Source organism: Pieris napi, chromosome 6 (assembly GCF_905475465.1).
Source record: "Pieris napi chromosome 6, ilPieNapi1.2, whole genome shotgun sequence".
Lineage (NCBI taxonomy): Eukaryota > Metazoa > Arthropoda > Insecta > Lepidoptera > Pieridae > Pieris > Pieris napi.
This window is the reverse complement of record NC_062239.1, coordinates 9,334,372-9,349,141: the sequence shown is the minus strand read 5'-3', so window position 1 is coordinate 9,349,141 and position 14,770 is coordinate 9,334,372.

The following is a 14,770-nucleotide window of genomic DNA, read 5'->3' as shown; positions in this document are numbered from 1 at the left end:
AGATAAAGGCAGAGCTATATCATCATTACACAATATAGTTATCTATTATATCAACTAAGTACTATCGACATTTTCCTTCAGTCTCTGTGGGCATATTCTTCATAGATTCCTATCTCAAGGGACTATCGCTTCATTTCTTTCATCTATTTTGTCCGACAACAACAAAACGTAAGAGACATTTTCCTACCAACGTGTATAAATATAAGTTTTGTGAGTGTTATTGCTTGATTATTACTGTTATCAATTGAACTAATATTTTAAATAAATGATTGATTGATTAGCTTTATCATGTTGCGCTTGTATCTCATTTTTAATACCAAAACATATAACGATTATAAAGTGCTAAATACTTTCCTTCTTAATAATTGTTAATAAGTTTATTATCCGTATTCATGTTCGTAAAAATCATATGACCTTTTGAAAAGGATAGGGAAACAAAACACTGTTTTTCTAATGTAAGTTTAATCTATGATTCTGTACAACATCTTAAATACCAATACTATATGTACTAGTTAAATCCTTTGATATGAAAGTAAAATTATAAATAAACACAGAAACTTATTTACACAACTTTCTAAATTACTGCCTGCTCTAATATCAAGGAAAAATCATCCGGAAAATCTTGTTATCTTATGACTTTAGACATCACAAATGTATTTGTATAGAACAATTAAGCCAATTAGTAATACTTGATTTTTTGTGTTATAATTCTAATTTTAATGAAAAACATCAAATCAAATCAAAATCCGTTTAACATAATATTGTTAACTATGTAGATTGTAGACTTATGAAAAAAGTTGAAGATCTTAATTTACATTTACTAGCAGTTTCCAAATCAACGGCATAAAGTGGAATAGATTAACAAACCACCCGCCACTCGTTTAATTAATTAATTGCAAAGTTATTAGTTTAGTCAAGGAAATTGTAAGGCAGTTCCTTACAAATTCCTCGTAAACTAAATAATATCCAGCACTTACATTATAGAGCCATCAATCGTCCACTTCATGATTATACTGATATCACATTGAAAATATCGCAGGCAGCTACTGGTTTGTTATATGAAGCTATATAAGTATCACGTTTTATCGAAGATCACTCACGTATAATACGAGATAAGTTCTTAACTTCGTAGACATACAAACAATGATTGTAATCACAAACTTTTAAATATTTTATCAAAAGAAATCGAGAACATTTATATATAATTACTGTTCTCAGTTTAAATTACTTTTCCAATAACGTACAAATATTTTCGTAGAGAAAAATTTATAAGTTGCGTAGGGTTCACGCGGGGTCGTGACTTTCGCAAATAATATTCACTCACATAAAACTATAATTTGTTAAGAAAAGCCTCTTTACTGTGTACCACTGACAACGGGAATAAGTTGGAAAAGTTACACAGTAAAATTGATGGCTCGGGGCGGGATGTCGTTATTGTCTTAAGAAAGCTCGGAGTGGACGTGACAAGAGCTTACGCGTTTATCGAACATTTAATTAAAAGTTTATTAATTCTTAACTCAATTTTTCTTCTTTATTTTAAATCTCGTTTCACTTTAAATCTTCGTAGCATCTAAAACTATATTTACATTTTCTTCTTTTATATGCTATAAATGTGTTCACAATTGTACCACATTCTTTGCAAATAAACAATTTATTATTATTATAATTTGAAACCGTTTTGAATGCAAGCATTTTTTTATAAAATACAGGTGCATATGGCCTGCATGCTGACCATATAAAGCCAATGGTCTATGGATATGGCATTCATCAGTATTTACTGATAATTGATAATTTTGCACGTTCACATAAGGATTGCCTATACAATTAGTAAGAGACTTAGTAAAAACGCATAGTGTCGCATTGTCTTAGCGTAGAGAAAGAACATTAAGCTGAGTAATAAATATGTAATAATAGTATAATATAATACTATTTTTATTTAATTTAAAAAGATTGACAATCCGACAATTCCTTAGCTGATTTTGAACAAAGGAAGAAGATTAAGAAGAGACAAGAGCAGTATTCCATATGAATGGAGTACTTGCACCTAGTTCAGCTGCATACGTTACTGCATACTGCACTCAGCGAAGCGAAACATCCCATAGCCCCCTGCCCAAAACAGTGGTTTTTTGTTTTTTTTGCCAGATGACTGCAGAATTGGAATTTCATTCATTAAAACCTTACGTTAAATATCGATAAAGTTTAAATGAAATCTGATAACTTCTAGAATCTTTTATTACATTCCTTACACGCGAAATCTTGTAACTCAATACGTGCAAATAAAGGGAGTCGATTTTAGTATTTAAATCGTTTTATTTGGACTAATTCAAGTTGTGACGTGTCGTAATAAGAGGGCTCATTATTTCTCGTCTAATTGTGTTTGTTTCATTAACTTTTAGTGCTGTTCCGAGATTTCTGACGACAGTTGTTTAAAGTTTCCACTTTGCTCCTTTATAAACGATTCTTGTAATTTTCATCATTTTGTACACATTTCGTACTTCTCTTAATACATTTTAAAGCTATATTTTAAATTAAGAACGCAATTTTAATCAACATACTAATAAAAAGTAAGTAAAAGTTTTTCTAAAACGAATTACCGTCGTATCACCTCGACGTCCGCCGTTCCACAACTGAGCGTTTTTCAAGGCAGTTTTTGCCGCGCACCACCACTACGTGGAACCAGCTGCCCACTGAAGTATTTCCGAACCAATTCGACTTAGGGTCCTTCAAGAAAAGAGCGTACCAATTCTTAAAAGGCCGGCAACGCACTCGCGAGCCCTCTGGCATTGAGAGTGTCCATGGGCGGCGGTATCACTTAACATCAGGTGAGCCTCCTGCCCGTTTGCCCCCCGTTCTATTAAAAAAAAAGAATTGTTCCGAGTAACTATCACGTCAATAAACTTAGCTATAAAATCGCCGTAAATAGGTTCTTGTATGGCCAGTAGCTATCGGTGTAAACTACAGAAGTGGTTTGAATTATTCGTATTTACATTTACTCAGCTCGCACCTAAATGCTAATTGAGATTCAAGAACACAGCCACAACCCATATAGCTAGTGCGGCGGCGCTACGCAAGGCAAATGGGCTCCGCAATGTTTGTCCACTTTGCGGGACTATTCTCATATTAACATACTAAACTCGAACGAAATACAAAAATAGGATATTGTATGTAACAATTGTCTATAATACCTGTTTGTATTAATGATTAATTGATTGTAGATTACGGTAGTTGTAAAACAGGGAGACATCGTTTATTAATTTAACGAGCAAATTTAAACTAATTCAAAGCCCTCAGCCCTTTTATAATAAAAAATCAGCGGCGCTACAACCTCTTTAGGTCTGGGACTCAGATTTCTGAATCTGTTTCATGATCATTTTTAAATCTAATAGGCAAGTAGGTGATCAGCCTCCAGTGCCTGACACAGGCCGTCGACTTTTTGGGTCTATGATATGTCGGTTTCCTCACGAAGTTTTCCTTCACTTCAATGTTAAATGCGCACATAGAAAGAAAGTCCACACCTCAGGGATGAGAGTCGCATGCTGAAGCCACTAGGCCAACACTGCCCTTTTATGATAAGCATATAAAATGTGGCGGGGCCACAGAAATATTAACAGCTCATTACCTAAACTCTATGAATAGATACTAGACAGATATGTTTGTTTCTTGGACTTACAAAGAGTCGTCCAGAATAAGTCGGTGGGATAGTTAGACAAACAGAGGCAGACACGTCGCACGCATTAACGCCTGGAGACGTGGACGGTCACTTCACTGAAGTGTGAGCGGGGACTTGAGTGCATCTCCCAAGTATTGACGTTGGGTGAATTAGGCAGCCAGTTGCGCCGAAATAGATCTCCTGTGAAACGCTTACTCGACGCAATTATCAGGTCAATGCTGAACTCAATTAATCTTAGATCGTAATAATTCAAAGTGGGAATCTATTTGGTCTCATTAATAAATATTAAGCTCCGGCTTTAATAAATCTCTGAAAGTTTTTATCCTCTTAAACGGAGTTCATTAGTCGCATAGAAAACTCGCTTCCATCCTTTCCTTTGAGAAAACAGAAAACCTTGCAGGACACAAAGGGCTGGCCTACATTTATAGCCCATAGATATAGCCTATAGATGTAGCTTTTTGTATATATATATATAAAAGTTTGGAAAATCCAAAAGTGCACGCCTCATAGCGGTCATTCACATTTAAAAAAAAAAAATCATTCGTTTACATTTTTTTTTTTGCTTCTTACTACTTAATATAATAAAAAAAAAATATATACAGTGGCGCCATAACTCTAAGGTGAGGAAAAAATATACTAAAATAATTGAATATAAGTAAGAAATTAATTATTATATAGATATACAAATACACAGTAGTATTTTAGTTTTTTACAAATTATAATTAAACGACAGTACTTAGAACGCTAATATTAACTAGGAATCAGCCCAGGGTATAACTTTATATAATAATAAAAAAAGTATTCTGGTACGATAAATTTTTCGACCAATTTCTCTGCCACATACATGGATCCATAAACACAGACTGACGGACGTCCAAGAATGATTGATTTTAATGTTATTATTTACTATGTTAAACAAAATAATTGTTCATAAAAAATACCATATGTGCTTGATAGATTATTTAACTCGATTTTAGTGCACTCACTCATTTCAACAGGACAGCAATGTCGAAATGTGGGGAATGCAATGAAGGCCTCCTTGATGGGGCAGTTTGCTCATCATGTAAACACACTTTCCACTATAATTGTATAGGAATTACAGAGGGAGGATATCGAAAACTGGGTGATAGAAAATCAACTTGGCGATGCCCTAAGTGTAAATCAGGTGGACAAATGAATACACCGACACTTTCTCCAATGCATGAACCATCACGTAAGTTGTTAGAAGAGATAAAAACCCTGTCATCCAGAATGACAGCATTCGAAGAATTAGTAAGCGAGATAAAGTTAATGAGAGATGAGTTTTCTGGGCTAAAATCTTCAGTCGTAGAAGCTAGCACAATTGTAAAGGACTTTGGGTTACGACTCCAAAATATAGAGGATAGGCTTTCGGATGTGGAAAAAACCAAAGAACTAATTAATAATTTACAAAGCAGAGTGGATGTCTTAGAATGTGAAAGGGATGCAGCTGAGCAATGGAATAGAATGAACAACGTTGAGTTAAAGGGAGTACCACAGACGGCAAATGAAAACCTGCTTGATTTAATAATAAGCATAGGATCTAAAGTAAATTATGCTGTGACAAAACAGCAGTTAAATTTTATAGCCCGAACACCATCGAGGGATTCTAATCATCCGAAGCCGATTGTTGCGTGTTTCAACAGCAGGTATGATAAGGAGAACTTTGTGGCGGCAGTCAGATTATTTAACAGGGAGAGTTCCCTTTCCGCCAACCTACTAGGACTTAAAGGCTCCGCAAAAATTTTTGCAAATGATCACCTGACTTCTCGCAACAAGATTCTTTTAAATAAAACAAAGCAGTTAGCCAAGGAAATGGACTGGCGGTATGTTTGGATCAAGCACTGCAGGATTCAAGTGCGAAGAGGTGACTCATCGCCAGTCCTCACAATAAAGTCAGACAAAGATCTCCTGAAAATAACGAAAGGTGGAATGTGACTTTTTGTTCGCACGGTGTTTCATCCAGCTCAGTTATATAAATTTTCATCATTACTTTTTATTATTGATACATTGTATTTGAGAATCGCTGCCTTTACTAGACCTCTCTATTGTTCGCGCTGGGTCGACCGGTTTCTCACAGGTAGATTTTTTAATACGTTTGCTAATTACAACTCTGCTGCTACAATCATAAGGCTGATATCCTGCTGTACTACAATGTTTGCAAAATTAATATCTTATAGAATACTGAGGGTACTAAATAATTTGCAGCATTTTATTTGGCTATATTGTCTCACTTATTCTAATATTACATTAAGACTTTCAGTAATGTTAATCGAGTTGGTATTATATAAAATATATCAGTATTTCTGCATATATGATACCCATCTAAATTATTTAATATTCTTCACAGTTATACTGTCTCAAATAGAATTATTTACAAATCGTATAACTGTTCGTTATTTTTACGTATTATATAAAGTAAAGAAACTGCTATTTCAATGTGGGTTCAACTATGTCAACTTTAGGCTAGCGATAGATAAAGTAATTGTACTTATAAACAATATCATTTATTTCAAAATATTAACGTCTACTATATTCGTAGTAAATAACTTAGCTTTCGGGACATCATCGATACAACTCAACTTTTATGTAATATATAATTTGTATATTATTAACAATTTAAATGACAACTTTTATCGACTGGTTACGTATATATCGTTAAAAGGGTTTTATTATTTAACATGGTTTTGCAACTTTTCTATAGAAATATTTTTATTAAACTCAGCCATAAAGTTATTGTTTCACACTCGATCTTGATACGTTGAAAATATACTACCAAAATGTACGTGGTTTACGCACAAAGTGTAGCAACTTTTTTAGAAATGTATTACTCCATTCTTACGACGTTATATCGTTAACTGAAACGTGGTTGGTTGATGGCGTCTGTGACAGTGAAATTTTTGATAGCAGATATGTTATATGGAGACGTGACAGAGACTATGCCAAAACCAAGCAGAGTAAGGGCGGAGGGGTGTTGCTGGCTGTTAATCGTAATCTTAGTGTAAGAGAACGGGTAGAATGGAGATCGTCAGCTGAAGACATTTGGATCACTATTGCACAATTCGGAAAAGAACATGGGCACTTCTATAACCTGCATATTTGTACCTTATATCTGTGTGCCGAAAACGCCGGTAACACACACTCAGCTCAGCTAAATAACTTTACACAGAGGTTAAATGAAGTTGTCCTAGAAAATCATCAGGATACATTTCTTATCCTGGGTGATTTTAATCTTGGAAATATAAACTGGGAATTTGGTGGTGGTGGTTCTTTGCATGTGATTCCAAGCAGTTACTCCGGAGAGCAACAAATTGAATTTATAGATTCATTAGAGGTGTGCAATTTATGCCAATACAATTACGTTAAAAACTTTAATGGTAGAATATTGGACCTCGTTTTATCTAACAAACCAGTAGTAGTAACTGCGTGCGACGACCCATTAACCGTAGAAGACCCTCACCACAGAACCTTGTGCATATGTGTTAAATCCATAATTTCAGATGCTTTGAGGGACAACACTAATGTAAGATATTTATATAACAAAGGTAACTACGATAAAATAAATAAAGAGCTTAGATGCGTGGATTGGATCAATGTTTTATCAGATAATGACCTTGAAACAGCGGTATCAAAATTCTATGAAATTTTGTACAATATTCGTGATCGATATATACCAATAAAAAATCATACAACTAATAAATACCCCCCGTGGTACACTTTACCTCTTATCAAAATGATCAGGGAGAAATCTAAATATCACCGTAAATTCAAAATTTATAAAAACCTATCGGACTATGAATCTTTTTCTATCTTAAGAACGCGAATAAAAAAGTTCGAAAAAGAATGTTTTGCAAATTTTATTGAAAGAACTGAGAACTCTATTAGTAATAACCCAAAAAGCTTTTGGTCATACGTTAAAAGTAAAAGGGGAGACCATGCTTTTCCTAGTACTATGTACTATAATGATCTCAAAGCAGACAATGGTGAAGATATAGCTAATTTGTTTGTTCAATATTTCAAGTCTACATATTGTGATTGCATTTCGGATACCACTTTATCTTTACCACAGCAAGACAGTATCTCTAACATCTCAACAATTGACATACAACCCAATAAAATAAAAAAATTGTTAAAAAATTTAGATCTCAGTAAATCGGGAGGACCTGATCTAATCTCACCAATTTTTTTTTGACACAATGTGCTGAAAACCTATCCCTACCAATTTCTCATCTATTTAAACGTTCTTTGCATAAAGCTTTAGTTCCTAATTTATGGAAAGCTGCTTTTATTACACCAGTTCATAAAAAAGGCGATAAAGCAAATATCGATAACTATCGCCCAATATCCAAACTGTGTCTTGTAGCCAAAATATTTGAAAAAATAGTATATAAACAAGTTTACGTAGCTGTAAAACCGCACCTAGGTTCGGAACAACATGGTTTCTTAAAAAATCGTTCAACAACATCAAATTTAATCGCTGCTAATGAGTATATCACAGACGGTATGGACCACGGTAAACAGGTTGATGTCATCTATACTGATTACAGTAAATGCTTTGACCGCATAGACCACAGCATTCTCCTTGGGAAGTTGTGGGCGGTGGGTATACACGGCGACCTATTTCGTTGGTTCAAATCGTATATCGAAAACCGATCGCAGGCTGTTGTTTTACAAGGTTTCGCATCAAGGTGGATTAATATAACGTCAGGAGTACCGCAAGGATCCATGCTCGGACCTTTACTGTTTATTCTATTTGTAAACGATATTCAAACTTGCTTCCTACATTCTAAAATATTATTATACGCGGACGATATGAAAATATTAAAATATATCTCTAATGAAGAAGACTCATCTGACCTACAAGATGACTTAAATAGATTTGAAGCTTATTGTCAAATTAATAAACTTGATCTTAACGTATCCAAATGTTTTTCCATGACATACTCAAGAAGAAAAAAGAAAATTATACATGCTTATAAACTTAAAAAATCTGTAGTAAAAAATGTTAACGTAATCAAAGATCTTGGAGTGTTACATGATAGCAAACTTCTATTTGATACTCATATTGACAGCATTGTTCGCAAAGCTTATAAAATGTTAGGATTTATCTTAAGGACATCAACAAACTTCACCCAAGTGAAGACACTTAAAACTCTGTACTTTGCCTATGTTAGATCTAACGTAGAGTACGCCTCGCAGGTATGGAACCCACAATATGCAGTTTATAGCAATCGTATAGAACTCATTCAAAAGAAATTTATCAGACACCTCCAATATAAAGATAAGACTTTCCTGGCTGACTACTTAACTAGATGTAACCATTTCCACGTTCTTCCTCTCTCAGTTAGGCGTGAGGTTGCAGATATTACATATTTAATAAATTTAGCTACAGGTAAAGTTGACTGTCCTGAACTACTAAGTAAGTTGGGTCTCCGTGTGCATAATAGGACGCTAAAAAATATGCACCTATTGTACACACCGAAAGTTAACACCAATTACAGAGGGAACAGCTTTATGGTTAGGGCGGCGAGTAAGTTTAATAGTCTAACTTGTGATATTGACCTATTCGCCTCAAGTGTGGTGTCGGCAAGGAGAGCTATGACATCTGAGTTCCTCAGTGGAATGAATTATGATCCATAAGTTTTTATAAGTGTACATATAAGTTATACTAAACTGTTTAGCGTAACTTAACCAATTTTTACTTAGTTTATTACGTTCTTTGATATGTATGTATTTAGTTGAATGAAATCTTTTTATTGTTACCAATACAGTTAATATTATTAGTACCTAACTATTTGTAAAGATTTATTTAATGGCGTAAAATAATACTGTATTTAGTAAGTAAGTTAGTAATAAGCTGTAAATCTTTCTCAATAAATAAATAAATAAATAAATAAATATTATCCTGTAAGTGTTATATTAGTGAGAAAAAAGTCATTCAAGTTTCGAAAGACTGGGTTTTTTGACATGTCAAGAGAGCACTGCCGAGGCGTGTAACACACAATACAATATGTACATGGAAATGCACGACAGATCGCCTTTAAGAATTTTTAACGTATTTTTGGCTTTAAACTTTTAAATCGCAGTCGAATAAAAAACTTCAAATTAAAAGTTATTTTGTGATGAATGTGTTCAATTACTTTCCACGACGGAATAATTAAAAAGTTTCCGAGTCGTATAGATGCAGATGTGAATAACGACGCGAATTAGATCCAATTACAAGTTGAAATACTTTTACACGAGTTTGAGAGGTGCTGACGTTAGAACAGCCGTGTTGGGGAATTTATGCTAAATAAAAAACAATTTCAGTTTAGTTAGGGCAATTAAAAGAACGTTTGTTTAGGGCTTCAGGTATTAGTAAAGAATTTTATTTTAAATTTGACGAATTATATATTTGTATAAAAAGGTTTTTCGTCGCATTAAACATTATTTATTTATGAACACTTCGTTGCAGAAATAAAATATATATTTCAATGAAAAGGAAGGCAAACTGGCGGCCTTATCGCTTTCGAGCGATATCTTCCATGCAACTAATCTAACCAGGCTAATTATTTATGTTTGGGTTCTCTGGAAGAAACTGCTTTTAGCAGTATGACCGTACATTTCCATCCTTCTTTACGTCTTAATTTATTCCATTTTATTTTTGGAGCAGTGTTGGCCGTGTGGCTTCAGTGTGCGACTCTCATCCCTGACGTCGTAGGTTCGATCCCCGGCTGTGCACCAATGGACTTTCTTTCGCTCGAACGGTGATTACCTTCTTGCCTATTTGATTGAAAAATGATCATGAAACAGATTCAGAAATCTGAGGCCCAGACCTAAAGAGGCGCCACAGATTTTTTTTTTCTCTTGCTCTTTGTTATTGTGATGTAAATAAAGTGTTACTATTGTTTTACCTGTAACAGTTGTGATGATGTTTGCTTTATTCCCTGGTATGTATAGCACATATTATGTGTATCCCACCCGCTGGGCTCGTAGCCGCACAAGTGACGCGCTAATGCCGCATGATGGATGTATGCGTCCAACATCGGATTACACACACACTCACACCGTCTTACGACACTACGTCATCGTGCACTTATACCATGTTATCAAAGTTATTTTCAACAGAAGTTCTGCTTAAAATCAAGATTACATTTAGAATGTGAGAAGTTTTACAAATACACATATTTTTCATGTACAATCGAATTTATTATTATTAGATAAAACAGTATAAAATTCTCCTTAACATTCTAAGACAACACAACGTTTATACGAAAGAAAACTTGTGAACTGTGATAGTATCATAATTGCTTTATTTTTTATTGCACTCCTTTTTTTATACAAAAGGGGGGGACGGGACGCCCAAAAAGGGCATCACAGCCCATAGACACCAATTTTAGTGGGTATGTTGCCGGCGGTATAGTTGGAGGTCGTATCTCTCCAGGAAGACCCACAGGGAGTCGATTCCACAGTTCGCTAATATTTATCGCAGTTTTAAATAAATATTGTATATTTCACGAATAAGTTAGTATGTAGTAACCCTCCATGTGGAGTTTATAATATAAAAAGATCTGTTTATCCATTTTAAGTACATATGCATTACAATGAGTATGATTTGGGAACCCTTTTAAGTAAGAAATATCTGTGTCAGGGTTCCCAGCTCTTGAATTAATTGAAATCTCAAAATCTTTATAATCAGTAGCTGATGTCTTATAAAACCGCGATCGCAATTTTAGTAACGCATATACTATATACGCGTATTACAACCTATCGCTGGATAAGTTAATTCCCTTACAGCGTTAAAATCATATAAAATCAGGTCACAGCTTAGTCTATGACCGATCACAAACGTCTGCGGTTCCCTTTCAAGCTTTAGAAAGCCATTTATTGCCGGACCATTCATTTTGAAATTGCATTTACAAAAAATAAAAATAAAAACGTGCCGGAGCTAATTAAAAATTACTCGTATATTTATCAAATGAATTAATCAAATGAGATTCCAACGAAAAGGGATTGTAAAAAGTATCGAATGAATTGCAATAGTGTTTTGTTGAAAAATAAATTCGTGCAGCCGTGTTTACAAAATCAGAATATCTGAATCAATTGAGAGCATCGCGACTATTCCGCTAAGTGAATTAGACACGGGCTTTGACTTAGCTCGACACAAAGAGATTAAATAATATCGCATACAATTTACTAGCTACTGCACCAAATATTCTCTTCCACTTCTAGAAGTGTTGAGAATAAACAATATATTAACGATGAATAACATCATCTTCATCAGAACTGTGGCCAGTACGGCGTCTTGGCGGCATCAATCAATAACGGTAGCCTAGAATGTTTGATTGTACTGCTTCAAAACACCTAAATATTCACCATGATACTGATAAATATATAGCTTTTATTTCCTCTGTACAAGACGTTTTATATATGTAAAATTATGTGGTCATGGGTAATATATCAAACTCCGTCTGGCTCTTCTATTCGCGGTTATAGGATTCTTAGGTGCATTACTTACGGGAATACTGTATTGAAGTTTACCAGAGCTTAAAGCTCTAATCTCTTTCCTGTTTTGGATCAAAATGACGCAGTGGACTCTCATAAGAGGAGTTTTTCATAATAGCTCCACAAGTGAGACGTTTGTGGCATAAAGTGCTTCTCTCAAAGGTTCCGGCCTACGGGGCGTCTAAGAAATAATCCAACTGGATCTACATGATACTGGCCAATCGGAGTATTAAGGTCGTCATTGACGGATCATGTTCCGATCTCAAACCCGAGAACGCTGTGTCCTACCCGCAAACCTTTTTCTTCTGTATATTATTGACATGTTGCAACAGCAAGTTGATCCTATTTTTTTACTACTGTATTCACTTATGGGCTCCTTAGAACCAGCTCCTACCAACTGACGATGTTCAATGAAGAGCGATTCGAATCGTCTACAACCACTGACTTTACGAGCGGCTTGATCCCTTGGCGTTACGTAGAGATGTGGAGAAATGGGAGTTGTTCCGATTACCTGCAGTTGAGTTTCATCATCGGACGTCGAGACAGAATATAAAATTCCACCACAACAGAGCGTTTTTATGGCATTTATACGCATTTATTGTGTGTCTGGGTTATTCCGAACCAATTCGACTTAGAATCCTTACCAAATGTTAAGTCTCGCGAGCCATCTGGCATTGAGTTTCCATGGGCACTTAACATCAGCCTTTTGCCCGTTAGCTCCCTATTCTAAAAAAACATATTTTATTAGTGTATATTGTTTGACATATATCAAAAGAGATATAACGTCAACATTACTTATTAATAAATCTAACTTTGTCTAGTTTGCAGGCCCGACTACAAAGACTAAAACTTGTTCTTTCTTTTAAGTTAAGTAATTAATTTGGATTGGATTATGTCCCAGCGGAGGAGGAACACGATTACAATACTCTGTTGGTTTTTACAAAAGACGCTAGTAAGTGGCGAGAATGGCAAAGTCAAAAGCCGTGACTCTATTAAATTATTCCATTTCGTCGAGTCAAAATGACGTCGTAATGTTGCGAACATTCAAAGAGTTCGCAAAGGGGTGTTTTTTATACTTTTTTCAGAGTATTTCGCCGGTGGTCAAGAGTCCTCTTTCATGTTTGGACAAATTGTTTGCCTTTTTCGGATTTTACTAAAACTGTTTTTGTTGGGTATTTCCGAATTTTCGAATGTTTGTCAGAAATTTGTGGTGCGGGACGTTTGTTTCAGTATTTTTCGTGAAATACTTCATAAAACCGTACAATAGTATAATAGTGCACTATTTAAGTTAAAGTGCTTTTTTGTCTCCCTCCGCTAAATTGTGTTTACACTGATGAGATAAAATAAATAGACAGCACTTTAATTCACCTGAGATTTCCGTCTTTTGTTAGACTAAATGCACTGACTACAACTCAAGCTAAGACTTAATAACTGACTATGCTTATAAAAATAAACATAACATAAAATCAACATTTGTTATAAGTTTTCGCATAAAAACTCATAAATTGTCAAACATACAGTACATTATAACATTTATTCAAAAGCAATAAAGTATCGAAAAACAAGAGGTCGCTGGATTTACTGCGATCTGATGTTGTGTGAGTTATGTGTACGCGAGTTATGAGTGTGAGTCACTTTGATTGTTATTGCCGTTATGTTTGCTAATGCTTCGATATTGCGATCGCCACCCGATAAACGATATACCTTATTACATTACTAACATTTCCCCGATTTCGTTTACGTAAATTAGCTTTTATTAAGCGAAGGTACTAAAACGACCGAATCAGAAAGCTCAGAGTATCTTAGTTTATTTATAAAGTTTATTCTTCTTCGTAGTCTTACCGAGACATGGTGCCTCCCCACTACTTTATTTATTTCGTACTTCTACAGCTAACATATATTATATTTAATAGAAAACAATTATACTAAACATATAGCCAAGTTGGAATACGTAATATAAACAAAAGGTTCAAATATTATCTACGGAAGAAAAATAAATCAAATAATAGAAATTATTCAATACAATTAAACTAAGTAATACCTAATATATATAAACATAAAAGCGCAAAAACTAATATATATTATTTGGCTGTGTGTGTGATAGTGTAAAAGTGAGGGTACGTATGTGTACTTAAGATGCAGGTGATTTTGTGTAGCATATTCCGCGATAGCTGAAACAAGTTAGCCATCCTCAGCTTGTCATGGCACTAGGGTTGCTGAGACCCATAATTGTGTTAATTTGGTCAGAACAACGAGCAGACGATCGACCCCGACTTCTGCTATCACTCTGCTATCGCCTGGCAATATGGCCAAAGTAGCTAAGCACCCTTTTGTAAATGATAGTTGACAGTATTGTGGTGATCTGTAGTTGGTTGAGAAAGTACTTAATGTCTCATGTCTGACAAGTAACAGTACAATTTTAGTACCAATACTAAAATTGAATAAAGATATTAAGTACTAAGTTGTACTATCTATAGGAATGTGTGAAACATTCATAGAATTTTAATCTCTTTATAGTAGTTAAATCGCGAAATAATTCAGTAATAAAAAAACTATTAGCGATACAACCCCTTGGTTTTGGCTTGCAGTTTTCTGTAT